The 27730-nt window shown below is 39.3% G+C and overlaps 1 protein-coding gene across 7 annotated transcripts in view; it reads left to right on the top strand.

Moving 5' to 3' along the window:
• The window catches only part of AGBL1 (AGBL carboxypeptidase 1), a 484353-nt gene that overhangs the window by 390784 nt on the left and 65839 nt on the right, over window positions 1–27730 (top strand). For 5 of the 7 annotated variants that reach the window (XR_015795343.1, XR_015795337.1, XR_015795341.1 and 2 more), the window contains exons 24-27: window positions 1453–1572; window positions 3263–3326; window positions 4191–4264; window positions 9764–9964. The gene's annotated coding sequence lies outside the window, so the exon portion shown is untranslated. The remainder of the gene's footprint in view (window positions 1–1452; window positions 1573–3262; window positions 3327–4190; window positions 4265–9763; window positions 9965–27730) is intronic. The other 2 variants (XR_015795339.1, XR_015795342.1) reach the window with 1 other exon arrangement.

Here is a 27730-nt window from a genome sequence, read left to right as displayed (position 1 = left end):
AGCAGGCCCCTTTGATCTGGAATCTATTTTCTATAGAACAGCAGCACCACTCATACAAGATTTTTTTTTTTCTGCCTTCTGTAACACCAGAAGGCCGTGGTGGTGAAACTCAAAATTGGCTACCCTATGGTTGGTAGGAAGATGATTTGAATCCACCCAGCTCTAAAGTTTCTCTCTTCTCCTTCCTCCTCACTTTTCTTCCATCATCCTGTTCTGCTTTGATTTCATTGGTGTTTTTCACTGGTGTCTGCCAAGCACCATAGATGTCATTTCTGAACTGAACTGAGCAGACATCTTTTTGTGTACCTGGTCTAAAGTAAGGGTAAGCCTTGGCAACTTTTAACTAAAACATGAGATTTAATTTAATCTAAATGGACATAGCATTAATGCTGTTTCATAATTTGTAGTTTCGCAGAAGTTTTCTTCCCTGTGAAAAAGGCTTTTGTTTTTCTACCTTACTTTTAGGAAATTTGGGATTCCTCTCAAATTTCGCTTAATGCTGTTACTAAATTTACTTCTGGATTGGACTGATAAAGAATATATGTCTATGATTATTTTCTCTTACACCTCTTCCCATAATCTTGAAGTGTTCCTGGCTGCCTATTCTTCCCACCCAGAAAAAGGGCTATGGGAGCAATGATATCATGAGGGCTTCCCAGAAGATATAACTGAATTGTGGATGTCAAGGAGGCTACAAACTGCCAAAGACAGAAAAAATTGCATAATTGCTAATATTTATATAAATTAAGGGAAATGCCAGAATACCCTTGCATGTGATAAATGTAAATGGTTATGAACGCTCTAAAAATTATTTTTGAAAATCTATGGGGGGAAAAAACTGGTACAGTCATAAAATGAACAGCTGAAATGAACCAGTGAAGAACTAGCCCCCTATCTCTTTTGGACAGTAACATCTTACATTACCTGTCCTGATGCTTAAAAATATACCTCCCCCTACATGATTCTGTGCAACAATTTGATTCTGCCAATATTTTCAACAACTTCCACCAACAAAACTTCCAGAGGACAGGAGCCACTGATAACGTTATTCTGTAAGGCAAAGGTCGGCAAAATTGTGGCTGATGGAACTATTTTTTAATATACTGTGTTATGTATTTGATGGGGGGAAGGCAGGTTGATGATACCCATTCAATGAGCTCTTGCAACTTTCATAACTCTCCCTAGATTTAGAATTGCATTTTGAGGCATTTCATTTTTGTATTTCAACTGCGTCAAATACGTTTTCCAGTTTTATTGTGTCTTTCAGAATGATAGGAAGGCACTCCACCAATTTTTCAGCAATCATGCCACCCAAAAAGTTTGGGGGATCTTGGAGTGCAGATGAAGTAGAAACAAAAATATTAGAATTAAGATTCTATAGCCAACTTTTTAAAAGAATGGCTATCTTGTTTCGCTGTAAAAACGACTGCATTTTGTTGATGTTCTTAAAAGGTGATGTGCAAATATTGCCAGCAAAATAAACCGATTGGTGATAATGGACCTATTTTGAGAGAGATCCCTTCACTGCACCAGATATGAATGTTCAAGAGTTATACCGTACCTGGCATTCAGGTAAGCCATACGTAAAAGGCTTAAGATGTTGCTAAATATTCTTTCATCTTTCTTACTCCTGAACATTGAAGATTTAAACTCTGATTCAAATTGGGGAAATGAAAGTCTCTAAGAAAAGGTGAACTCTTTTGTCTCTGCTTTTCCTTGGTGGAGCAGATTTATGTGGCGGATTGATTATATAGCTGCTATGTTGACTATATTGCTGTCTAGCATTAGTAATATTTTATTCTAACAAATATATGGGGAAGAACTTCTCCAGATGTACTGGAAGGAAGTCAATCATATTCAGTTTATTAGCCCAATATGGCATCTGCTGCAATGTTGCAGGAAACACCCATCGTTCAACAACAGGACTTTCCAGCAAATGCCATCAAGTTATATATGAGCACCCCACTTGCAAGCTGTGACATGTTTTGCCAGCCTTGAGCAGGATTTAGTTTCCTTGGAAGAAAAAGCACTAGAAGCACATGATGTTCCTATGGTATACGATTCCCTTAAACATAGCTACAACCTAAGCATAATGCCCAAACAAAATTTTGTTCCACGACAGGTTTCTAAGCAGAATTCACAACTTTCATAAGATTTTCGTAGAATGCCAAATGGGCTGGAAATGAAATAAAGTATTTGGGAAGTATTTGGAAATCTGCTTCCATCCGCATGATTTGAAAACAAAGTGAGCACAGCAATAAATAAAATGAATGTAAGTTCTTTGATCTGTAGTTCTTTTCAGGCAAGCAAAGCACCCAGAGAATGAGCATGGGGAGAGTGGAAGAAGAAAGATTAGCCCAACCTGGAACTGTGCACATAGAATTGCATATACCAGTGGATGTGCAAATTTAAGCATGTTGAATCCTCAGAAACGCTGTTGTATGTCAAATCTATGTGTCTCTCCAAAGTTCAGTCAACCCACATGGGTTGGGAGCAGGGCTTGGGGTCATCTTCCCATTAATTATTGGTATTTGTCCCCACTGTGGCAGCACTTGTGAAGCTTGGCTGCCCTCAAAAAGTTTAAGGAAGCCTGATCTGGTTAGTACCAGGATGGGAGATCACTCAAATTGCAGACTGGATTGGGAAGTTTTTTAAAAAGTGGAAATGAGATTTCAAATCATCCTTATTTACATGCTGGAGGTTCTGTGAATGTTGACTTCTTATGCATTCATGCTAATGATGAGTGCACATTTTTGAACATGTGAATGTTTCTAATGTCCTTGGTTGCTTTGAGGTCCTCCCTGTGTGTCGTAATTTGAAAATGCAATTAGAAAACTGGGAAAAATGTCATGTCCCAAAAGTAATCCTCTGTAATCAATAAATCAATGCAAGGAAAGCCACTTCTGAATAACATGAGGGGATGGGGGAGATTATTCTGGCTTGTTCATTCCTAAATGTATCGGGTTTAATTCCCATTGTCCTCCTCCTTTGCTCCCATCCACACCTTGATACACATGTACCCAAACAAGTTGATAAAAGTATGCTCTTTAAGGCTGCTAGGACTAAGGTGTTCTTTCTTTTTATATTTCTGAAAGCAAGTTGAGCAAGGTAGAATTAGCAGATTGAAAAGATCTGACATTCTGTGGTCTGTGCATCTCTTTCCCTCTTGGATATTTGGGTTGTTCTGAATTCAGAGCAGCTCCTTTTGCATGAGATTCAGATCCTCCTTTTTTCTTCTCTCTCTTTTCACACTGTCATGTAGAAATCCAAAGATTGGTTGATTAATCAATCCATCCAGGAACTGAGCTGATAAAAGGGTTGTGCAGGTAAGATTTCTATGTTGAGCAGAGTACAGCAGTGCTCCCAGAAAAACTTTGCCCAGGGAAAAAATACACACCAGCATGATAGGTTTGCAAACTGCAATGTCCATATCTTGTTCTTCAAAGAAACTCAGCCAGAAAATATATATTATCTGGTTGTTTATTAATAAAAATGCAAAACTTCATAAAATACAAATTGTATACAAAATATAGGAAAAAACACTTCTTCTCATATATTCAGCATCTAAGACTTATCCACAAACATAAAGTCTCTAGACAAAAACTCTGAGAAGAGGTACACTACTTGGTTATTAGTTACAACTACATAACCCATAAACTACATACCTACATAGTGGCTAACGCTCTACTACAACTGCAATTATAGTCCTACAACTGTAGGATTAGGCATACAATACTCCAGTTATATTGTCACTCCATACCCCCCCACTGGGTAACTAGCATACACACGCCTATAGGTAGCAATACTTAGCAGTATGCGTGCAAAAGTCACAAGTTGTTTTGTTTACATAAGCTACATAAGCTAGACATAATATTGTTGTACAGATAACGGGATGAATTTCTTCCCATGGGAAAATCCTGACATTCTATGACCGTAACAGGACAAAAGAAATGGGCTATGTTATGGGACACATGCTACTTCTGCTCCTGTTGGATGGTCTTAACATAGCCATTTCTGTTCCTATTAACCGTATCTAGAAAATAAAAGTCCAAGTAGGTCCACTCTGTAAGTTTAAGCACAGTTTAATCAAAACGTATTGATTATTTGAACACAACTTATCTAAATATACATAGGTTGTGCACTGTGTGATTCTGTCAAATATAACCATAATTATTTACTCTCTCTTCTAGGTGAGAACAACACAGACCATGATGGCCTCTGATTTCTCAGCAGAGTCTACTCTGGTGGATCATAGGATTTCAAGGTAAGAAGTTTATTTTATTTCTTTTATGACCAGCTGTTTGTAGAATAGATATTTATTCTATGTTTTGACTGAGGTCCTGAAAATGGTTTATGTGATTAATGAAATGCAATATGTGTATTAAGAACCATACACTGATAATAAAACAAAACAAACCCAGCGTGAGCAGATACCTATTTAAAGGATTATTGCTTTTTCTCTGCTAATCTGCCTTTCTTTATCCTGGATTCTTTCTCATGGGGAGGATGGTGCTGGATAGGCCTGTGTTGCAAGAAGGAAGACAGCCGCACAAATAATATTTGTGTATATTGTTGTTGGGTAAATGATTTTAGATTTTGTATTGTATTGCTGGCCTCTGGGTTGGGGTGGGAAGGTGGGTTAAGTTTATTCCAAGGGGTTAAACTTAACCCAAGGAAGGGTGAGCATCAGTAAGGAAGATTAAGCAACGATATGCCATAGGCAGAATTTCAAGGTCCCAGTGTTTGTTTTGTTAAGTTTGAATTATAATTAAGTATGAACTTAACTATCATTATGTATGAGCTCTTATTTTAATTAAGCATTCGTATCTTTCTCCATGCTCTTTGGCTCAATAATGGTTTTGTGGCCCACATCTGTTGCTGTCTGAAAGTGAACTGAGTCTTTATTTCTCCAATCTGCAAAACATATGTTTACACTTGGAACTCTCTACTGGTTGAGAAAAAAAAAAGGAGTTGGCTATTTTTCCAGGCCTAATTTAACATCAGAGAGTATGTGTTTGATGCTCCAGATTTAACAACTGGAAAATGACAGAAGAAGATAAATAAAAACACCACTGACAGTTGTAAGATTCATTTATGCTTTTTCTGGGAAAGACACAGTAATTATGAATTGATAAGACATCCTTGTTAAAAGGCATTTTTATAAGATCTGGGACTTAATAGGACCCAACATTTAGTAAGATCAATTTTTAAAATCTTATGTAATGATCTATTTAGAATGAGAGGGTCTGTTGCTCTAATGAAGGCTAGCACAGCACATTTCTGGGCTTCGCTGTCAAAGAAGATGTTCTGGTTTTGGTTTCCTTTTATTATCTCTTTGAGACTGTTTATCCCCAGCCAGCAAAGTTCTCAAAATGGGTCACAACTGATTTCAAACACAGTAAGATAGACAAAGCATACAAAGGAGGAGAAAAAAGATACCCCAGCTTTTCCTCTTCCATCTGACTAATGAGCCTTGGTCCCACAACATGACTCATGTCAAAGAAAATACTCCTGAGCTAGACATGACCACCAGAGTAGGGCAACTATGGCTGAATGCTTCAGTATTGCTTTAACCCACATCTGAATGTCAGAAATCCCAGATTAGTTTCTTTTAATTTATAAAGCAATCTGGGAGTGCCATTTGTGCAAAATAAACCAAATAAACTCAAAACATTCTCATGAAGAAGGCAAATGTTGATTTGTCCTTCCATCCAGGCAGCTTCTGCCTGGTGTAACTATTCTTGGACTTCTTCAAAATCTTACACTACTTTCAAGAAACTCAAGGGGTATACATTTATTGCACATTATTGTGAAAGGAGACCTAAAGTCAGCCAGTGAGAGTTGTGGCTAAATTGAAATTGAATTCAAATTTTCCAAGTGCAAGTCCGGTATAAACCCTGAATTGTGTATCATTGATTGATTGGTTTGATTTGATTTGATTTGGGGCTGCCCACCTCCAGAAACACTCTGAGTGACTTACAGTAGGTGCAATACATAAGTTAAAATGTTAAGCCATATTGTGTCATATTGATCTTGGCTTAGTGCAAATGAGTGAACACAGCCATTGTGATTTATAAGCCATGGATTATGGCTCAATGTGTTATGTAAATTTATCTAATTGTGGTTTAAGTCAATGCACCATGGTTAAATCAAGATTTAGTGTGATGGGTGAATGTAGTCATTGTGGCTTGCAACTCTGGCCTATGGCTTAATGCGGTGTGTAAACACAGCCAGTTGTAGTTTTAGAGGAGATATTCTGGTTAAACAATCCATAGCTTAGCACAAAAAATACATCAGGACAGCATCTGTTAATATTTTAGCTACTATAGAAAATTCCATCTCCCATTGTATTCATCACAAATCCTCCTTCCTAGCTTTTAAACCAGGTATAAATCCCAGTATAAACACAGATGTCTTCTAGCTGCCCCATCTGATTTTTTAGAATCTTTTCACAGTTTTATTTATTCATTTATTTATAAACCAAACTTGTATGCCACCAATCTCACTATACAAGTGACTCTAGGTGGCTCACACAGAAAAAGCAATATTTTAACAATAGGCAGCCAGCTTGCTGCAAAGCAAGGCATTGGTCCTTAGCATCTTAATTTCTAAGAATACTTGGAAAGACGAGTATGCGCCAGCAGAAAAGGCAGGGCTCTTCTTCATGGCTGAATTAAAGGGTTATCCACCAGTTCTTGATTCAGCAGAAAGCTGTACTGGCATAAGGTTTGCTGCCCCCACTGGCCATCCCTATTCTGCCATAGACACAGTGCTGGTAAATGGTGTTGTCCTTATTTACAATGTACTGGGCATGCCAAGGTCAAGAATGGGTGGACTCCCCCAGCTTTGTTTCCCTTCCCTCTTCCCAATGTCACCAGCTGGCAAGAAAACATCAATTAATTACTCTCCTCAATATAGGATGGAAATAGGATCGGGGGGCATGTTTTGATGATGGGTACAATGGTATCTGATTCAAAGTAGCTGAATGCAGGTTTAATGTTATTCCAGAAGAGCACTAAACCTGCCTTTAAAAGCAGCCTGAACAAGAGCAGAGAGATGTGAGGAGGGATATACCATGAAGCAGCAGGGAGAAACCTAACTCTTCTAATTCATCACATGGTTCCACCACCACCGCTGTTCCCAGGCAGATGTGGTTCAGATAAAAGGTTTCCAAATCACCACCCCATTCAGAAATTTGGTAGGTATGGATGGAGAATCTATTCTGAAGAAGAAGAAAGAAAGGACTCTCACGCTGTCCAAACCAGAGTGGCATTGTCATTGTCAAAGGGACATTGTCATTGTCCAGGGACCAGAGAGGAGGAGGTGTGTCTCCACCAGCCTAAAGTGGAGCTCCCTGACAATAATGCAATGTTGCTGTGCTACATTGTATCCACAGCATAAGTGTGTTGAGCGGAGAGGTCAAACACAACTTTAAAGCCAGAACAGCTAAAGCTGACTTAAGGTTGACTCTGGTACAGGATGGGGAATCAAAAGGAAGCAATATTATGAGCCAAAAAAAACCCCAACAACTCTTGGAGCATGTTTCTGATGCATATAGATCTAAGGAATAGCTTTAAGGAATAAAGAAAGCAATCGAATCTGTGGTGGTGGTGGTGGAGAACATCCTGGCAGGCAAGATCTTTTATGGAGGGATAGAAAAGGCTAATTCTCTTTTTGCAGAAGAGTTTTCATAACGAACAACAATTGAAGGATGTATCCTACAGCCTCAGATTTTTTAGTTCCTTCTGTTGCCTGTGGAGAAGTAACCTAGAAAAGAAAAGAGAAACCAAGTTATGAGCATACATTTGTGAAAATAATCATATTCCAGCAAAGCCAAAGTCATTGTTTACCTGGAGATGACTACTCTCAGTAGTAAAAATCTCAGGAAAATGTATGGATCAAAACCCAAGGCAATTTCATCCTTAATCATGAACAAGTCCCTCTGCCCCACCAGGAAAATAAAGAAATCTCAAGTTCTAGGACATGTTCTTTGCGTTATAATTCCTTTTCCATCTTTCTCTGAAATGCCCTGCTTGAAAATAAATCAAAAAAACAAATGCTGGGATCTGATTCTTAAAGCCTCCCGAGTTTTTTCTTCAGAGATGTTAATGCTACTGAAGATGAAGAAAGAATAATGTTACATCAAACATTCTAGAGGAAAGATTTTTGGGGAACAGAATTTGATTTTAAAGGGAAAAGCCCCTTTTCAGGTGCAGATTCTTTGTGTCTCTTGTATTCTTTTCTAGGATTTATTTGTTTCTTTTGGTTGGTTCTCCCAAAGGGATCTCTTTGTGAGCAATTCTGTTTTTGAATCGATTATCTATCCTCTGCCATCACCATACACTGCTGTTTTGCCTCCAGCTGTGCTCATCCTGGGCTGGTGTGTTCAACGTCCACAATGGAGTGGTACAGCTAGATAATTTTGACTCCAGATGCAGTAGTTTTACAGAATACCTGCTTTTAGATAGTCATGTGCATTCCTTCAGATGAAACAAGTAATTCACATGAGAATAAGCACCAGTTATTCTCACGTGAATATTGTAAGAGCAATACATGCACACACACACATTGTACACAGAACTCATCTCCATCCATGTACGTGACCAGTACAATCTTTGCCTGTAATGTAAAAAAGAAAGAAGGCTACCCAAGGGTTTATGCCAGGTGTGCTGCCGTCTGTCCCCATTATCTTTGGCAGCTCCTAGACTACCAAGCCTGGAGTTTAGCCCTAAGTCCTAGCCTTATTGCATCAGTGTACATGCTACTGATGTACAGAGATTTTACTCACTTTTGTATCAACCCTGCCATTCACTTTGGCTTTCTAGCTGAACATATGTTTTTGAGGACTCCAGGATGCTGGTTAACCCTGAATATTGCCTAGCCTAGCGGAGTTTTCAGTTGATGCCTATCACGCTCCCCATCAACCAAACCTTTGAAATAGATTCTTCTTTAAAAAGAAGGGAGAGGCAGAGAAAGAGACAGAGAGAGAGAGAGAGACTGAGACTTGCTACAAAGCATAGTGTCATCCTCCAGCAAATTTCCAGGAATGCTTCTGAAACATACATTGGTTATATGCTTTTACAAACTGAAAATAAGAGTGTGCCTGCAGCTCAGGGCTTTGCTTAGAAATGTGCACATGTGCCCAATGAAAGACAAAGGAAAATTAGGATGATGGTAACCGTCCTGGGGCTACAGGTGGCAGTGGGAGAAATCTCATCATTTTGTCGTCTTGTGAACAGGTGTTTTGTCACTAGACACTCTTATCATGGCAACTGTTTTGCTCCTACCAGTCCCCCAATAGTGGGAACCCCTTGCCTTCAGTTGAGTTACCCTGGACAGCTTCATCCAGACCTGTGGATATCTTACGAATTCTTCTCTTCTTCCTTCTCCTGAGTCACATCTGTTCACCTCTTCCTGCCAGCTTTTTTTTTATACATATATATATATACAAAATGGCCAGATTCTTGCTGTAAAATATAATTAGAGTGGTGAATCAGAAAAGAAATACCCACCGAACAGCACAATATCCTCTCAGCCAATGAAAAGAGTGTGAAATCCATGCAAATATGATCTGGCTCTTCTGCTTCGTCCTTAGGAAACTGACGGTGTGATGCCATTAGCAGAAAGCCCCTGTGTGAAGCCAGGAAGATTTTGCATGCTCCTGTGAATCAGCTGGCACCCTCCAACTGCTTGTGATGGCACTCATGTTGCTTCATGCCCCTCTGATGGCTTTTGGTCACTGATCTAAACTGTTTTGCTGCAGGTGGTGGCTGAGGAAGCTGCTCATGGGGAGAAAGCCAATGGTCCACTTCCATAAAATAGTGCTGCCAAACTGTGGGAGAGTAGTTTCTTCAGCTGAATGGAACCATCTCTTTGGTGTCAGCTGAGCTTTACTCAACAATTCATCATTCCAAAAGCAGAAAAGAAGATAACCCTCAACTGGCTTTATAAAAAAAAGATCTGGGTGAGTAAAAGAGGAGCAAAAAGAGAAAGCAACATGCTCTTCCTGGATGTGCTTTCTTCTGAAATGGGTTGTGTCAGTATGAACTTACAAAGTTAATTGGAATTTTAAGTGCTGACTTAAATGCACCATGCAAATCCTGCTGTGGAGGCGTTAGTTTTGAGCCCTCCCATCCTTGCCTGTTCCTCTTAAGAGGCATCAAGATGGTGTTGTTGGTTGCTATCCAAAAGAGGTGTAGAGCAAAGAAAGGTGAGAGGAAAAAAGCAAGCAAGTTGGCCTTTCACAACAATATTTTGGTAAATTGTGTTTGTACTGTGGCAAGCAGCATGCCCAATTATATAAAAAAGAGCTATGAGGGTTCAGAAGGTCTGTAGTGCAAAGACTGAACTAAGATCTTTTGCTAGCTGTGCAAAATGGAATCTTCTTTCATTTCATGGGCAACAGCTGACTTGACTTCCATCGGAATCTTCATTGACCCTTGCAGTGGACCAACCTCTTCCAATCTCCTAAGTGCAATCGGATAGCTTAACGAGAGAAGGGAGGTTACGAGATACAATTGCTGTGCTTTCATTGCAGCCTGCTGGTTGCCTGTGCATAGCATGCTTAATGCATTTCTGGGTTTGCACAATAAATTGAACTATAAACTAACCAACTGGGGTGGGTTTGTACATCATACTAAGCCACAAAAACCTAACCGAGGTTAACAATGATCAAGTCTAGTATGGTATGCAAATATAGTTGCTAGGTCTTTATCTGAATTGGTTCAGTATGCTGTGTTATCACAGATCCTGTAGCTGATATCTGAGGCAGTTACCTCATTCTAGCCAAAAGTAGGATCAGCTCTTTTTTATGTGAATGGTCCCCAGTTCAAGCTTCAGTAAGATTATTGTGTAAAAAACTGAAACCCTAGAAGTCACTGAGACAACAGACAGTTCTGAATTGGACCAGTGATCCTACCCAATTGTAAGGTAGCTTCCTATGCTTAATCATCTTCAGTATGACATATCATTAATGTATGTCAAAATATTGAAGAAATGTCTTTTCCCAAATGAGATCTGGTACAATGTAGCACATGGTGCTAAGAAACAAAATAGTTGGGCATTCCTTGCTTTAGAAATAACAATTCTGCATATGGAGTTTTTGCAAAGCAATTAATTTATTAATCAATGTATAGATTAGAGTTCAAGCATGATTAATTGATCCATATTGCCTTAATCAAACTGGAACTCCTAATTATATGCAAACTATAAGGCTGGGTTGCATTACATAAAAGAACAATCAGGCTGAATCACTTTTGGAGCAAAGGACTGGGATCTGTGTGAGTTGCCTTGTTCCTTTACACATTTGAATCAATCTCATATGGCAGAGGGATCATTTTACTGTAGCTGCCAGATCTTTGTTTTTGCTGTTGGAGACTGCAGGCTGTATCAACACAAAAAGTTTAGAAACATTTATATAAATATAAATTTCAAGACCCATTTTTTTTAAAAAGCCATTATTAATGTAGATAGATGCAGACACAGGGTAGAGTAAGGTGTTTTGTGTGTGTATGAGCGTGAAAAGTGATACAGACTGGAAAATAGACTGGTTTGCCCCTTGCACATTTATTTAATAGGAAAATGGCGGTGTGCTAAATTCTCTGCCTTTTATCAAATGACTTGCTCAATGGTAAGAGATGCAAACTTCAAAAAGTTCAGAAGAACGCTCCAGCTGAAATAGGTCAGTAGATCAGCAAGCTGTTTGCTCAGCCCAAAAGGTGAACCTGATCAGGACATATCACCAGAATGCTGGCCTCTATTGCAACTTCCTGCATAACTCACTGTAATTGGAAGAGAGCCTCGTGTGATTTACAGCTCAAAGCAATCGCAAGCCCAAAGGTGTTTGTCTGTGATATAACTACCTGCATAACTCATCAGCACTCCTTGTTTTTTTCTCCTTTCTCTCATGCACAAGACAATACTTCATCCATCACTTCATCCGTTACAACCAATCACAGCAGTCTGTTTCCCCTGGGATTTAAAATATTAATTCATAATATTAACCCAAGTTTTGTAAGCCATCACAGGTATCCACTGGGAGAGTGTGATAACTTCCTCGGAGCCCTATCTTCTCTCATCTCTCTCTCTAACAAGGCAAGTAAATAGTAGCATGTTTTAGCTTCCTTGGATCAAGGTGGGAAGGTGAACCCAAATGGATCTTTCTCTTCCCAAACTCCCAGATCCACGGAGTTCCACCTTAGTCACTTCTCCTTTGGCTTCTAATTCCTCTCCTGTTCATACATTCCATTTTGCATATATTAATACATCTGCCTACATGCAGAGGTATGAATTTCCAGATCAGAAGTTCGGTGCCATATTTTCCCCTCTTTGTCAAATGTTCTCTTCTTTGTGTTTCTCACTCTGGCTCACTGAATTCATTGCAATCCCCTTTTATCTTAGCCTTTTCTACAGCTGCACCTTCCCTGAATTTGTGATTTGTTTCAGTCCCAGCTGAGGATTAAAACTTCCAAATAAATCTGTCAGTAGTATACATCATTCCTCCCCTTCACCCTGCTTTAAGCTTGGACTAAGCAGGCTGAACTTTTTTCCTACTTGATGACTGAGCATAGGGGAGAAGGCCATGGGCAAAGGCTAGGGGATCGTGGAGAAAAATCTGGCATGGTTGTGTTAATCAGTGCTAAAATACTCTGTACAAATTCCATATCCCAACAATGCTCCCTAACATTTTCTTTTTTTCTCGAGATGTTAATGGAAAACCCTCACAAGTGACTATAAAATTTTAGAGCATATTGGGCCAGTGCAAGAGCTGAGTCTCATATCCCAATATTGCTGTACTTAAAAAAAATTTAAAAAATGCTTATGTATGCAAACAATGACAATCCTATTATGTCAATGACAAGAAGATTTTGAAGATGCTGCACTGAAAACTGCTTTGCAATTACTCCCAACAGCCCCCTCTCTGGGAAGAAAGTACTGACTGACATTGTTTTTCTTCAGGTTGATTCCAGGGATCAAAGGTAGACTCTGTGTTGGTCTTACATGTTTATGCAAACCAGTGTTTCTCAACCTTGGCAACTTAAAGATGTGTGGATTTCAACTCCCAGAATTCTCCAGAAGGCTGGCTGGGGAATTCTGGGAGTTGAAATCCACACATCTTCAAGTTGCCAAGATTGAGAAGCACTCATGCAGGCTATTGGCAAGCCCAGTCAGAAGGCAGGCAGTCTTAAGCAATGTTTAAACTCAGTGATTAATGGGTGCCCTACAATATATGAGGATTTCCCTTCTTCTAATCCATTCTTTTTCATGAGTCTTCTCTGCCCTTCCTCTCCTTACCCTGAATTATGAGATAACTGGAGTTGTTCTATCTTAAACCACCATGAATAATGTAGCTAGTCTTATGGGAATTTCTAACATTAATTTGGGGGTGGAGGGACAGGAGAGGGGAGGCAATCAGCCACAGCTTTCTGTTTCTTTGATCATTTGAACTTTTACTGATGCATAGATGCGCTTTGATGGAACAGTGCAGTAAAGTTGTTTTCGCATGGTGCTTTGCTGATGCACACACAGTGTGTTTTGAGCACCAGCAAAATCCTACACAAAAAATCTTGATGAAATCATACATGAAATTGCATCAAGACAGCTTTTTGGAAAAGATGACTTTTATCAATGCAGGCTTTTCTGTTTATAGAAGAAAAAGGGAAGGCACCCAGAACCACAGATTATATTACATCATGCCCCCATGTATGGGGGTGGAAATCATGTAAAACCACATTCATAAATTTTAGATGTGTTATGTATTTTATATATATTTGTGGTTTTAATGTTTTTTGTAAGTCGCCCAGGGTCCCCCATTGGGGGGAGATGGGCAGGGGAGAAATTTGATAAAATAAATAAATAAGTACTGAGGGAATGACATAATATAGCATTTGTATCTCTCTGCTCTGAGAGCTTAAGAGAAGGTGGACTCTATATACTATCCTGAGAACTTCTGGATATCCCTTCCTGCCACCTGGGTAGCTCCTACAGCTAGTGCATTATATATATATAGCCATCTAAAGTGTGAATGTCCATGAATTCAATACCTGGTAGAGGGTTTGAACCCCTTGGAATAACATCTAGCTACCCGTGTCTGAAGAGTTCCAATAAAGGGTGAAATTGGTCATGTAGTGCCTCCTGATGGTCAGTTTTATCTATTCTAAGTGATAGATCTGAGTTTATTCCTTAGGAGGCATCAGGACAACTGTTGTAAGTGCCTATTCAGATATGTTCTACCCTTTAGCTGGGCATACCAGCAGAGAAGCAGGAAAGGTGCATTAGTGAGGGATCTTGCTGGCTCTGATGCCAACCTTTCTATTGGACTGTGGTGGTGTTACCAGCCATGGTGCCACCTTTGACATCTGTACTCTATTTAAATGTCTATCAAGTAATTGTTATCTCCTTCAGTCTGGTTGTAGCCATAAGGAAGGAAACACTCAAGCAAGCAGAAGTGGACGCCTCCTTAATGATCACTGATGGTCTGGGGTGCATTTCAGCACATCTCTTTCAGTGCTGTCTTCAACAGCAGAGGACATGGAAGGCAGCCATGCATTGAAAGTATAAAGGGTTGAAAAGTGAGATATTTTGGAATGAGATTTCTTTTTGCAAGGGGGGTGGGATCTAGAGAATTGAATAGGCAACTTGACATGTGCTTCCTGGTTGCTGATGCTCTGTAGCTTGCTCTGGTTATGCTATGAAAATAAGGATGGGGAATGAATCTTGATAATTCCCAGTTTCCCTAATCAGATTATCTCATCACTGTAATAAGATCTGACAGGCAGAAGGTGGAATAGCAACTCAGTTCCTTTCTGAAGGACTGTCATTGAGGGGACATGAAATTTAACATTTGCACTGGCTTACTGCTGTTGGACCAAATTATCCTTTCTGGACTTGAGGGTGAGGTGACCACTAATAGGAAAAATGGGAACACTTGACTCCTGATTAGTTCATCTTGTTACCTGGAAAACAATGTCAAAATAGTTTACTGTGGCCTTCTTTCTGATTTTTTTTTTAAACTTCTCAATATAGCTCTGTTCCTGCTTAGTCTGTTTTTAGAACAGCCAAGTTCAGCTGGATGTACCATCTGCTGTGTTAATATTAGAAGTGGACAAATAGCCTTTCAGAATTCTCCACCAAATTATTAGTAGGGAAAGTAGTTGGATTATTTTCCTGAGTTTTTCCATGAGAAGAAATTCTTCAACATATTCTTCATCAAAGGACTCTACCTTATCAGAGATTTTTTTTTATTTATTAAATTTGTATGCCGCCCATTTCCACCGGAGCATGACTCTTTAATGGAAATGTGGGAAGTCCAAAATGTTGCAGACAGGACATTTATACATATCCCTTGGTCAAGAAGAGAATTTCTCCTGAATTTTTAAAAACCAGTTCTTATTCAGTTTGGGAAAAGAGAATTTGTTTTCAGAATGTATTACCGAAGAACAGAGAATGTTGGCAAATTGTTTCTGGGTGGAGTTCTTGCACTAATGTGGTGACAAGGTAGCAAAAGGTGTGAATATTCCATTTTTCATCACGTAGTCTCCGGTGCTCTGATGCTTGACTAGCTTCCCTTCTATCCCAAAGCAGGACATCAATAAGGAAATTTTCCTTTTGGGCTCTCTTAATTTGGAAAGTGTTAGCAGCCAGAGCGCTATTAGAGATATGAAGAAACAGGCCAAAAAAGACCAGTCACCACTCATACCTTCAGCCACCTCCAACAATATTGTATACTCCACCAACAGTAATGGAAAGTCATTCTCGGGCTTTCTGAGACTAAGGGAGAAAAACAGTCTCTTTTATAAGCTCTAATCAAACTGCGATCGTAAAGCAGCGTTCTGTATTTGGTTTGCTTCACTTTTGATAAACTCACCTGAAGAATGTCACAAAGAGACAGTTAAAAAGAAAGCCAGCCTGGCTGGTGCAAATTAAACCTTCCTTTATTCAAACCAGAGAGTTGGCAGAGAACATTGTGCAAGATTGGTAGCTTATTATGGAAACAAACAAACAAGCAAAAAAGATAGAAGGGAGAAGAGCAGATGGAACGACAGTTATCCACAGATGTGGAGACAGAGTGAACAGTTGGGACAAAATAGAAATAGAAATTACAATGCAGGCATGACCATGTGAAGAAGCTAGGAGGAGGGTTCGGAGGGAAGGAGGGAGGGGTCAAGTTCCTCCAATCTCTCAGAACTTCCATTTTGTTCTCCGTTGATCGTAACAAACAGGCAACAGATTGGAAACATAATTTAGGAGGAAATGCAAATGAGGCAAGGCATTTACAAAATAGATAAATGAGGGAGAAGATTTGTTCTCTGTTCCTCCAGAGCAGAGTTTCTCAAGCTTGGCAACTTTCAGGTGTGTGGACTTCAACTCACAGAATTCCTCAGCCAGCAAGGAAGACTAGAACTCACTGGCTGCAAACATGCCACACGCTTAACCTGGTTCCTATATGAACTCACATTCTTGGTTTGCAAAGCATTGTAGGTAAGCCAGTTCAGACTTAGATTGGGAGAGGTGGAGGAGAGAACTCCTCAACAGTAAGAAGTGTCCATGGTAAAAGATATTGTCTTAGGAAGACGCAGATTCACTTTTATTGGAGGCCTTTCTAGCGTTTAAATATCAGCTGATCAGAGATTTGGTCTAAATGATTTCTAAGAGTCTGTGAAGCAGATCTGTCTGTATTGCCTTTCATGGTTAAACTAAAGGTCCATCATTCCTTTACTACATCTTGAATTTTAGCATTCTGAGCTGAGTCTTTAGATCAAACGTATTAGGAATGAATTACCCATTGCTTTGTGTATTCAGCCCTCCTCTCATTTTTTTTTTTTTACTTGACTAGCATGTATATACCTTTTAATCTCTTTAGTTCATTCAGTGATTTACTCTCCCTCCTCACTGAGAAATATAACCTAGTGTGCACCATTACCAGAACAGAAAAAAGGATTTTTGATGAGATTAGATGCATAGCAAATACTGAGGGTGTTTATATATATATATTAGTGTGTCTATATATATGTGTGTGTGTGTGGGTGTGTGTGTGTATGGTGGGTGTTTTCCCATGTACAGGAACACATGCTTGTTATTAATATTGCAGTACATTGTCTTAATTTGTTTTCTTCTTTTTCAATCATACATGCAATCTATTTGAGATTGCTAGAAGAGAGGCAGTGTTTTATTAATGCATGCATAGCAAATTTTAAATCAAGCTGAAATACAATGATGGGGTGATAATATTTGCCTCATATCTGAAGCAAGCATATGGTCTCTAAAGGTTTCTATTTTTGGGCCAGCTTTAGTGATGCTGCTAATCTTTTCTCCAAATTTGAATTGTGAAATTGGAAAAACAGTAACAGCTATATAGTCCCAATTGCTTGTTTATGCTCCAGTAACTTCCTTCATTGTCAAGATGGAGCCCAATTATTCTTTATGCTTATATTACATGGTAAACCAACATGGATGGAGATAGCAGTATATAAACAAATAAATAACACCATTTTAATAATAACTTCCCAATTCATGATTCAGACCCTTCTGTATTGGTCTGCTTTGCAATTTAAAATCTTGATCAAATTCCTTATGTTAAATGGGTTTCTGCATTGGTCTTAATGGCACATTTGATTTATGTTACATAGCAGCATGCTGTGAAAATAAGTAAACGAAACATCATCCAAATAAAAAGAAGAAAAAGTCCTCTGACAAGCATAAGAGTGCTCAACAAAATCCATGGTATGATTTCTCCAAATTATTTATTGGCTTGCAGAAACATATGCTTGAATATGTAATTTTTTACTGTTGCATTTGGTGCTCAGTGTTACTTGTTAATCAACTTCTGAGATGTCCTCAGCTTGTCTGAGACTTTGTTCTTCCTTTGGGTTGAGACATTTCATTACCACCTTGTTTTGCTTTGCTTTAGTTAATGATTTCTTTGCCTCCTAAATCAGGGGTCCCCAAACCCTTCAGTTCATCAACCCCTTCAAGAAGTTTCAGATTGTTCATTGACCGCCAAAACATGTATTATATGAAAATAATTTAATAAATACTGATTTAATGAATACTACAAATAATAATAACAATCATAACCCCCAGGGGTCAATACTGACCACTTTGGGGAACCCTGTCCTAAATGGTCAATGAAATTTGGTCACTGTTCCCTTCAAGCATCAAAGAAACAAAGCATATCACAGGAGCATGGATACTGTTGTGGGAAAAATACCCACTTAAATAAGGAATCAAAGGGTTTGGAGATAGATGCAACAAGGTATCTTTTATTGGCATGCACAGTTACAGGGATCACTGGGCTTCTTATCAGAGGAATGCAGAACAGCCCCAAAACTCACCATGTTACAGGTGATATACCCTCGAAGTAATACATCGAATTTACAAAAGCATTATAACATAGGATTTACAAAAATTACTTCTACTGCCTGAATGTAGGATCTGATAACAACATGGGTGACTTTGCTATGAACTAACCTGTGCTTCTACATTCTGCTCTTCTAAAGACACTCCAAGTCCACCCTTTCTAATGACGCTAGTGCTTTCTAACATAAATAACTTCTTTTATTGTACCCAGGTTTTTATGGGCCATAAGACAGCTTCAGTGTGCCTGTTCTGCCTGCTTTGCAGGTCAGCATCATGTAATAGGGGAGTATTATTTGTCCTCCTCAATACAACCCAAGGATCTCTTTCAATCACAAAGGTTGTTACTATTCATCTGAACTAGACTTGAGCATTGTTTTGTTTTCATGGTGTCTGCACAGATTGGCTATCTGTAGCTCAGGAGATGTTTTTAAGAGGATGATAACAAGGGAAATTCAAGGCATCATTCCCAATTTATCTTCCTTAAAATACTGCAAGAGTCTAAAATGGAAGCAAATGTAAATGAAAGCACAGGTGGGCAGCCAAACAGGTAGGAGATCAAAGCAAATACTTCAAAGAGTCCTTTTGATGCTTTAGGTCCAGCCAATATTTGGGAAACAATTCTGAAGATGGATGCTAAAGTGCATTTCACAGCAAGCCTAACTTTGTAATTGTAGAACTTGTTCAATGTGTTGACCAACATATACATCTTCCCCAATGTATTGGGGAACAACAACTTTTGTTGTTCAAAGTTGGTTTGTTTCATCTTTGTTTTTCCTCTAAAAACAAATTTGCTTTAAGTTCCTGTTCCTTTTGATGGCAAATTCATCTGCTGTTCTGCTGTTTTAAGCTTCAGTATCTACTAAATCAAGGTGACGCTTTCTGGCCACTCCTTACTCATCCAAGGGACCAGAACTGCTACAAATCAGAATGAAGGGGAAAAACGGGTTCTGTTTTTTTGATAGGCAACTACATAAGCCTATGGAAATATGCATAAAAGTTAGCTCATAAAGTAATTTAGTGAAAAAGCAATTGATCCTTATTGCTTTAGTAATTCAGAGATAAGTGAATTGGTCAATTTGTTTTGTAGTTGTGATTCAATTTGATTTTGCAGTTGGAATCATCAGAATGAGTGTCCTTGACAATCTGATTGCATGAAAGGGCATACACACATGTGCATGAAAGTGCCCACACACATGCGCAGATCTATCAAATCTTTGGCTCAATCTGTAGGCGTCCAATTTGATTCAATGCATCAAATCAGTTTAATCAAAAATCAGATTTGATGCAGAGGCGTGCTTCAATTAAATCCCTTCAGAACTGAAGCTTCAAGGTTCCATATAAATCCAGATGAAAGTTTCCAACAGGCATTCTTAGAAAAGAAAAAATGGTGGGCAAATGCATTGTTGGAAGTCTGTTCAGAAAAGAACAGAAAGGTAAGCTATGCCTTTAATGCCATTTTTTAAACAATAATACTAGCCAGTAGAGTCAAAGGTGGAGAATATTGAAAGTCATACTATATTTCAGCAGGTGACAATTGCTGGTAGCTTATTCTGGGTTTGAAAGCTAAGCGGGGCCAGACTCAGTTACTACTTGGATGGGAGACCACTAAGGAACACCTGAGGGACTGCCTCGCCCCCACGATTTCAACCCGTCCCACCCAATCTCACAGGGCATGCTCCGGACCCCCTCCCCAAAAGAACTCCGACTAGCGGGGTCCAGAAGGTGGGCCTTCTCTGCTGTAGCCCCGGCCCTTTGGAACATCTTGCCCCTGGAGGTGAGACAGGCCCCCTCACTCCTGGCCTTTTGGAGGGATTTGAAGACTCGGCTCTGCCATCTGGCCTGGGGCGGGGAGGGAGGATGTCAGAAATGGGGTAGGCTAGCCCCTTAGCAGCCTGGTGTGGCCTCTATTGGCCTCTTGGATCTTTTGAACTTTTTTCTATCTCTGTAAGTGTGGTTCTCTTTTTATAACTTTTAATTATGTATTTATGATTTTAATTTGATGTAAACCGCCCAGAGTCCCCCATTGTGGGGAGATGGGCGGGGACAAGTCCACTAAATAAAATAAATAAAAATTAAAAAACACCACAGTGCTAGGCTAGGCTAGGAAATCAAAAATTTCCCAGAAAAACAAGTCACTTCTGTTTCCAAAAAAGCTGCATAGATGTGTCTATATAGTCACTAAGAGTTCAAACTGATTCTAGTCCAGGGCATTTTAAATTTCATTTTCATAGCAGATGGCTGTATCTAGCTAACCTAGTCTGATCTTGAAAAAGCTAAGGAGATTTTGACTCAGTACTTGGACAGGAATCCCAGGGCTATAGGCTAGATAGGGAAGTTGAAAAAACCTCCTGAAGGAAGACAGGGACAAACTACTTCCATTTTCTAATTTAAAAAACTATCTAGATTTGTCCATTTACTTACCAGCTGTTGAGCTCAGTATGAGAGAGACTGCAGCTTAGTTCAGCTTCTGTAGTTTTAACAATAACTAGACAGACTGGTGCTTTAAATAACCCAAATGGGCCTATGCCTACATTTCAGCAAATGTATTAAGAAAGGAATTAGTAATGTGGGTTTTGTCCACATATCATAATCCCATTTAAGGGGAAGAGACAGCTTGGCTGCGCAAATGAAGATATATTATATGAATTTATTTTGGTGGCAATGCTTAGATTCTGAAAACAGTAAACTTCTACTGGGGTTATGTGTTTCTGAAAAAAAAAAAAAGCTGTAGCCGAAAAGAGAATATAAATATCTATGCACTGGACTGTCTATCTTTAAAAAGGTGACAAATAGTAATCTATTTTTTTGTTCAAATGCCAAATATATAATGCATTTTGGGAAAATATGGAAGGGAAAAAATTATTCCTAACCCAGATGCTGAAGGTCAGGATGTGCAAAACGTTCAAAATCCTACAGACATTATGTTAGTACTATCTTAATGGGGCAATATTCAGCCCTAGCAGTTTCGTTTTGTTTCTTCCTCCAGTTTTAAAACCATGCTCATCTTCTTCCAATCCAGCTTTTCTTAATATATATTCCGAATATAGGTTGAATAAATAAGGGGAGTGTATACAGCCTTGTCCATACTCCTTTAGCAACCTGGAGCTGGTCCATTTCACCACGTTCTGCCCATACTGTGGCTTCCTGACCTGTATAGAAGTTTCTCATGAGGACAATGAGATGTTCTGGGATTCCCATTTTTCTGAGCACTTTCCACAGCTTGACGTGATCAACACAATCAAAGGCTTTTCTATAATCAAAGAAGCACACACCAGCAGTTCAATAGATTAGTGTATCAATAGAAGCAAATATGTGTAGCTCAGGGTTGAACTGTGGAGTCCTTGGGGTTCTCTGAGCTTGGTGGTTTCTTGCAAACATTTCATTACCTGGTTAGGTAACATCTTCAGATAGGCAGAAGGCTTGCAGAGCACATCCATGAGCACCAACTAGCAGTCAGAAAACATGATGAAAACTCCTTAATCTCACAACACATGGACAGATGTAACCATGGTTTCAACTGGGAAACTGTCAGCATCTTAGACCAAGCTAAATCCAAACATGCGAGGGAATTCTTGGAAGCTTGGTATTCAGACAAGGCAGCCATCAACAGCCACATAGAGATAAACAACATCTACACACTATTCAAAAGAGACCAAACAAAGGAAGACAAAAGACCAGAACATCTCCTCACCAGCAATCATCTCCCAGATAAGCAGAGATTAACACCAAGGTTACCACCAGACATACAAGCAATAAACAATACCTTAATCAAGGAACTACCAGAGGAAAAAATAAAACAAAACCCACACCCCCACCAACACCGGCAGGGCATGCCACAAAATATAAATAGAGAGCAAACCCCATCCCATTCTAGCACCGAAGTTGTTACCTAGCCGGATAATGGAATGTTTGCAAGAAAACAGCCAAGCTCAGAGAACTCCAAGGACTCCACAGATTAGTGTATATAGCGAGAATCTTTTTTGGGAACTCATCTGCTATCTATGCAGCTTTAATTGTCAATGAATGGACTGAGACCATTCTCGCTTGCTCGCTTTGATTTTTCCATGTTCCCTGGCATAATCTCCTGCTGAGTCCCTCAATTTAGTATTTTATTTTAAAATTCCTATAAGCTGCTAGGGACACACACAACCATTAATTAATCCTATTTATAAAAGAGGCAACCACAGAGATGTTCTCTTCCTTTCCTTCGCCCATGAATAGAAAATGAATAGAAAATGTACACTGCATCTTTAATGAAGGAGCAAGTCAGACTTCTTTGCTTTCAAAGCATATGGCGAGTCTCTGGAACAAACTTTGTTACCCGTGCTTGGTTTCTGGGAAGAGCAGGATTCAACAAGTACAAGCAATAAACTACTTTTCTGCTGCATCAAGAAAACAACTGGTTCTCGTTTTGTTGTGAGGATGATGCTTCAACATAGATATGGGAAGATATAGTAAACGGCCTTCTAAGCTGAAATCAGGCTGTTAGTTGGCCCAGAAGTCTTGGGGGGGCCATCTAAGGAATTGGGTTTATTTTCTTCAGCCACTTTAGACCATAGCATTTAACCAGAAACATTAGAGAGTGGGGGGTGAAGAAAAAGACTTTCTTCCATTCTGATAAAAGCTGCTGTTCTATCTCGCTTGAGGATTTCTTTTCAATTTCTTTTCAGGGTGTTTTTGAGCATTTCTTGCCATTCTCACATGGCTATGAGTTTTTTTCTCTCTCTTGTCTTCCATCATTGCTATTAGAACTGTACATGCTAGAAGAAAACAGGGAAATAGAGAAATTATGGAAATCTGGAGCAATGATGCGGGCTGGGGTAGCATTTCTGATGGACCAGATTTTGTTTCAGGAAAAAATATTATGGGGTAAAACTTGAGTTGTCCTCAGATGGGAAATTCTATTACCCCTAATACCAGGTTTTCCTTGGGTAAGGATCAATAAAAAAATCTAGTCTATATTAATGCCACACATGCTCACTTCCAATGCTATTTCACTTAATTTCTTAGCAAATTTCCTTTTAAAAATACTGCCTACATCTACAATTGCTAGCCTATAGCTTGGTTACCTTTTCCTTATAATGTACATATTTTCTTGTGCAATGAACAAGACCACCCAACACAAATTTTGTTCTGCAATACTTTTTCTAATCAGTACTTTATTTAAATATAACTTAGCTTGCCTTTTTTTTTTTAAACCTCAGCTTCCATCATGATTCCCATGTACTCTTCCAAAATGTATGCTAATTTTTGCAAATTTGTGTGCTGGGAATGACTGACAGCAGCGGATGGTTTTTAATTATGTCACCCAGGCTGTGGTAGAGTCCAGTTTGGTAGTTCGTGGCATTTCAAGGGGAAAAATGCTTGGCAAGTTGATTTATGATTTATGTTTTATGTTTGTGCTCGTTTTGTCTGGATTCCCAAGACTGGTTAAATGCTCCCTAACAAAGACAGAGTTAATTCCACATGCAAAACAATTAGTAGATAAGAGCTGGTTGCAAAATGGATTCTAAACTGCCCAGAATTGCAATTGGGAGAGCAAGTGGGAAAATGGCTTATGTCCTTTGGGTTTGTTTCCTATTCATAATTTATGGTCTTCCTCTCTATCTACCACCTGAGCAAGACCCAAGGTTTTAAGTACAAGAAGTCTAGCTGGAAGACAGTTTGCCCCCCATGACCATATAACGTTGCATGATTCTAACGATCTTTCTAGGAAGTGCTGCAAAGCAGAATGTGCCTCTCTAGGGGGCATTTTTGTGTTGTGGAAAAAAAGAAAAGGCAAGAGTCTAGGTCACTTTGCATGTTTTCAAAAGGAAAGTGGACACCTTCAAGGGAATGACAAGTTTGAGCTGGATTTCTAGCGCTTATTCATCCTGCCATGGATTTGTTGGAAGCAGAAAACATCATATCCATGCCTAATGGGGTCCTTAGAAAGGATGAGAGGGGTCTTTTCAGAATAGTAGCTTCAGAGGAATGTAGGTTCATCTCTATGTGAAATTCAGCCTAGCAAGGGTAGCCATTGGCTCTCTGGAGGCTCTAGAGCTATGACGAAAGTTTTCTCAGCAGCTTTGAGAAGACTTTCCCTCTTGGAGTTAGAGGAAGCACGTGGATGAAAGAGTGGAATAAAACTGAAGGCTTCAGAAGTGGCAGCTCTGTCAGATGGTGAATGAAGAGGTACATAAAGAAGACATAAAAGTGGCCTCTGCCCTTTATGGAGCTCATATATTTATTTTTGGTAGGTACTTGTTAATTAAGACAGATGACAGGCAAACTAGCTTTACTAAAGTTCAGAAGAGCAAACAGGAGGAAAGCATTAATGGATTCATTATCAGAAACAGGTTTCTAAGCAACTGACAATCCCTGATGCAAATTAACCCTCCTTGGGAATGATCAGTCAAGAGAATTCTCCCCAGATGGATTTGCACAAGTGCTGTTTTTTCCAGTTGCTGGGAGAGACTTTCCTGGATACAAAGTGCAAGCGGTCCCATTGGCCCTTTGCAGGAAAGATGTGGCTCAGTAGATAATGTTGATTGTTGGATTTCAAAAAGTTTTAATTTTTTGTTTGTTTGTTTATAAAATAGAGTGAGGTTGAATGCTAGAAGCCTGTTATATGTCATCTACCTAGTCTGGAGATTCTGTGTGGTGAAAGTGTGCGAGACCTGTTTTGCAATGGGTAGCCTTTTCTGATTACAGGTAATTATACTGCATGTCGCTGTTGGGAGTGAAGGAATGATGCTGTTCTGGTATCTCTGGGTAGCATTCTCAGACAGCTGGTAAGACTCCAGGATTTCAACAGGCTCACTTCTGGAGCCTGCCATAAACCTCCTTCTTCTACTGTAAAAAAGAAAAGAAAATGGAGCAATGCTTATATAACCAGTTCCAAAGAACTGTCAAGCTTCTCCCAGGCTGTAAATCTCCCCTAGATAAGTGTGTTTATGGCAAACAAGCATGAAGCCATATACACATGGGATTTCTATCTACTGCATTTCACAGCAATCAAAGCCCATATATATGTCTGCACTCCAGGGTTTAGATGCTAGGACTATTTCCAAGTAAACTAATATCTAGCTGGGCCTGGAGAGTGGGAGGATCCTGGGTATTTAAAAAGGGCACTGAAAACTTTTCTGTTTCTCCCAGCTATATACAAATCACTTGACCTGTACCTAGCTTTCTATGGATAATGGAAGCAATAGGCTAGTAACACCTGGGGACTTCATCTGGGGAAAAAAGACTGCCCAAGGTCATTTTGACCTTCCCACTGATGTTCAGAATGATATCATATCTGAAAGATGCCATGGAAAAATAAATGGTATTACATTTCTACTCCTATCACCAGTCCTGTGTCAGAGGTTGTAATAAACACATCGGAATTATTCACTCTATGCTATGGAGGTGTTTTCACAACATCTATGATAAAGGCAGGAAAATGAAGGATGTCTCAGTTTCACACAGATGAGTTCAATGTACCATGACGTGGATGATTACCCAGGACCATTTGTAATTACTCATGATAAAGATCTCCATTCAATAGCAGAAATGTACTGGCAGAGAGAAACAGGGAGAGACAGAGAGGCCACGATCTCCACTTTTTAAAAAGCTTGCTGATTCTTCTGGGAAGGCATTACAAGGAAAACACAAATCCATAAATACATGTAGCTCTTTGGCCAATTTCCCGCCCCCCCTTCTTCTCATTCTGAGTGTTCAATTAATGTGTTAGAAAGATTTGGGATACAGCAGGTAGGCAAATGTGTCCAGCTAAGATGTTGGACTTGGAATAAGATAGCTGAGTTTTAATTTTGAACTTGATTACTGAGTGACTTAGGACACTTATTCTCTCTCAGGCCATCCTACCACACAAGGTCATGGTGGTCAAGGATGTGGGAAGCTATAGTTTCCTGATACCTGGAGGGTGATGCCTTATTGATCCCAATCACCTATGGATTTTAGAAGCTATGTTCCATAATTGTTGTAATTGTGAGAGATTCCATTCAACTTCTCAAAAACAATTACGCCGCTGACTTGCTCACTGAGATTTCCTTAGTATATTTTATTTTTATTCTTCTAAATCCTTACTTGTATCCTACTTTCTAGATTTGGGACTGTGGGCATATTTGGAATATGAAAGCCTGTTATGGGTGCTGCCACAAAATGGTTGCCTGGATGATTATGGCCAGAAAATCAAACTAGGTGTCTACATAAAAGAATAAATAACCCCTGGGGATTATTATGGGTCCCCCTGAGGGTTATTATGGGTTTTGGAATATGTGTCCAGAACAATCAGCTCGGTATTTGATTATTTAAGCTATAGTGAAGGCTTGATTCAGGTTAAAAGAACTAATGCTCAGGTAGTTAAACTAACTTTCCACAATTTTTGTTTTCCTTCTGTCAGTAATGATTCTTTTATTGGAGGCAAAAATCAGAGACATCATCCCCAAATTCTAACTGTGTACTGACGACTGTAACAGTTTTGACCCTTTTTTTAAAAAAAAGCACCATAACCAAGGTAGAAGAGAGAAAGGAGAGGAATCACACTATACATTTGTAGTTCCTTTTATAGTTGCCTATGAAACCAGCACCTGCTTTTTCTTTTAAACCTTCTGAAATCTGGCAGATGGATGATTAGTAGAATGTCTGAAAACTTCATGCTCATTAGATGGAAAACAGAGTTGCTAGAGCTCTGTAAGGGCATTTAGAATTCCTGCTGAAAGCAGCGGGAATGAACAGAGATGGAATTTGTGGCAATGTAAAATATGAAGCAAATGGAGAATTTGAGAACAAAAAGGAGTGAGATTTCTTTCTGACACACCAGTGATGACTGATGGATTATGTGCCATCAAGTCATTTTTGACTCCTAGCAAACCATATAGATAGATTTTTGTCCATGACAATTTATTGCTAACCTGTTCTTTCAGATCTTCCAGTGGTGGGCCCATCGCCTCCATAATTGAGTCCATCCATCTTTCTGCTGGTTGTCCTCTTATTCTCTTTCCTCCCATCGTTCCCAGCCTTAGAGCCTTTTCTGTAGAGATAGATTTTTGCATAATGTGTCCAAAGTAGGATAATTTGGGCCTGGTCATTTGTCCCTTGAGGGAGAACTCTGGGTTGATTTATTTGATGATCCATCAGTTTGTTTTCTTTCTTGGCTGTCCACAGTATTCTCAGGAATCTTCTCCAATACCAGTATTCAAGAGTGTCAATACTTTTCCTATCCTACTTCTTCAAAGTCCAACTTTCACTTTCATATTCCATATTTCACAGGAAATACCATGGCTTGCACAATTCTCATCTTACCATTGATGATAGTTACCTACTGTAGAATGTCCATGGTTTTCTTGAGCGAACTCTCCTACTATGATGGCTGAACTCTTCACAC

Source organism: Python bivittatus, unplaced genomic scaffold, assembly GCF_059951505.1.
Source record: "Python bivittatus isolate LINGU-HERP-01145 unplaced genomic scaffold, Pbiv_v1 ctg000140_np1212, whole genome shotgun sequence".
Lineage (NCBI taxonomy): Eukaryota > Metazoa > Chordata > Lepidosauria > Squamata > Pythonidae > Python > Python bivittatus.
Note: the sequence above shows the minus strand (reverse complement) of the source record. Positions and strands in the feature narration are given on the sequence as shown.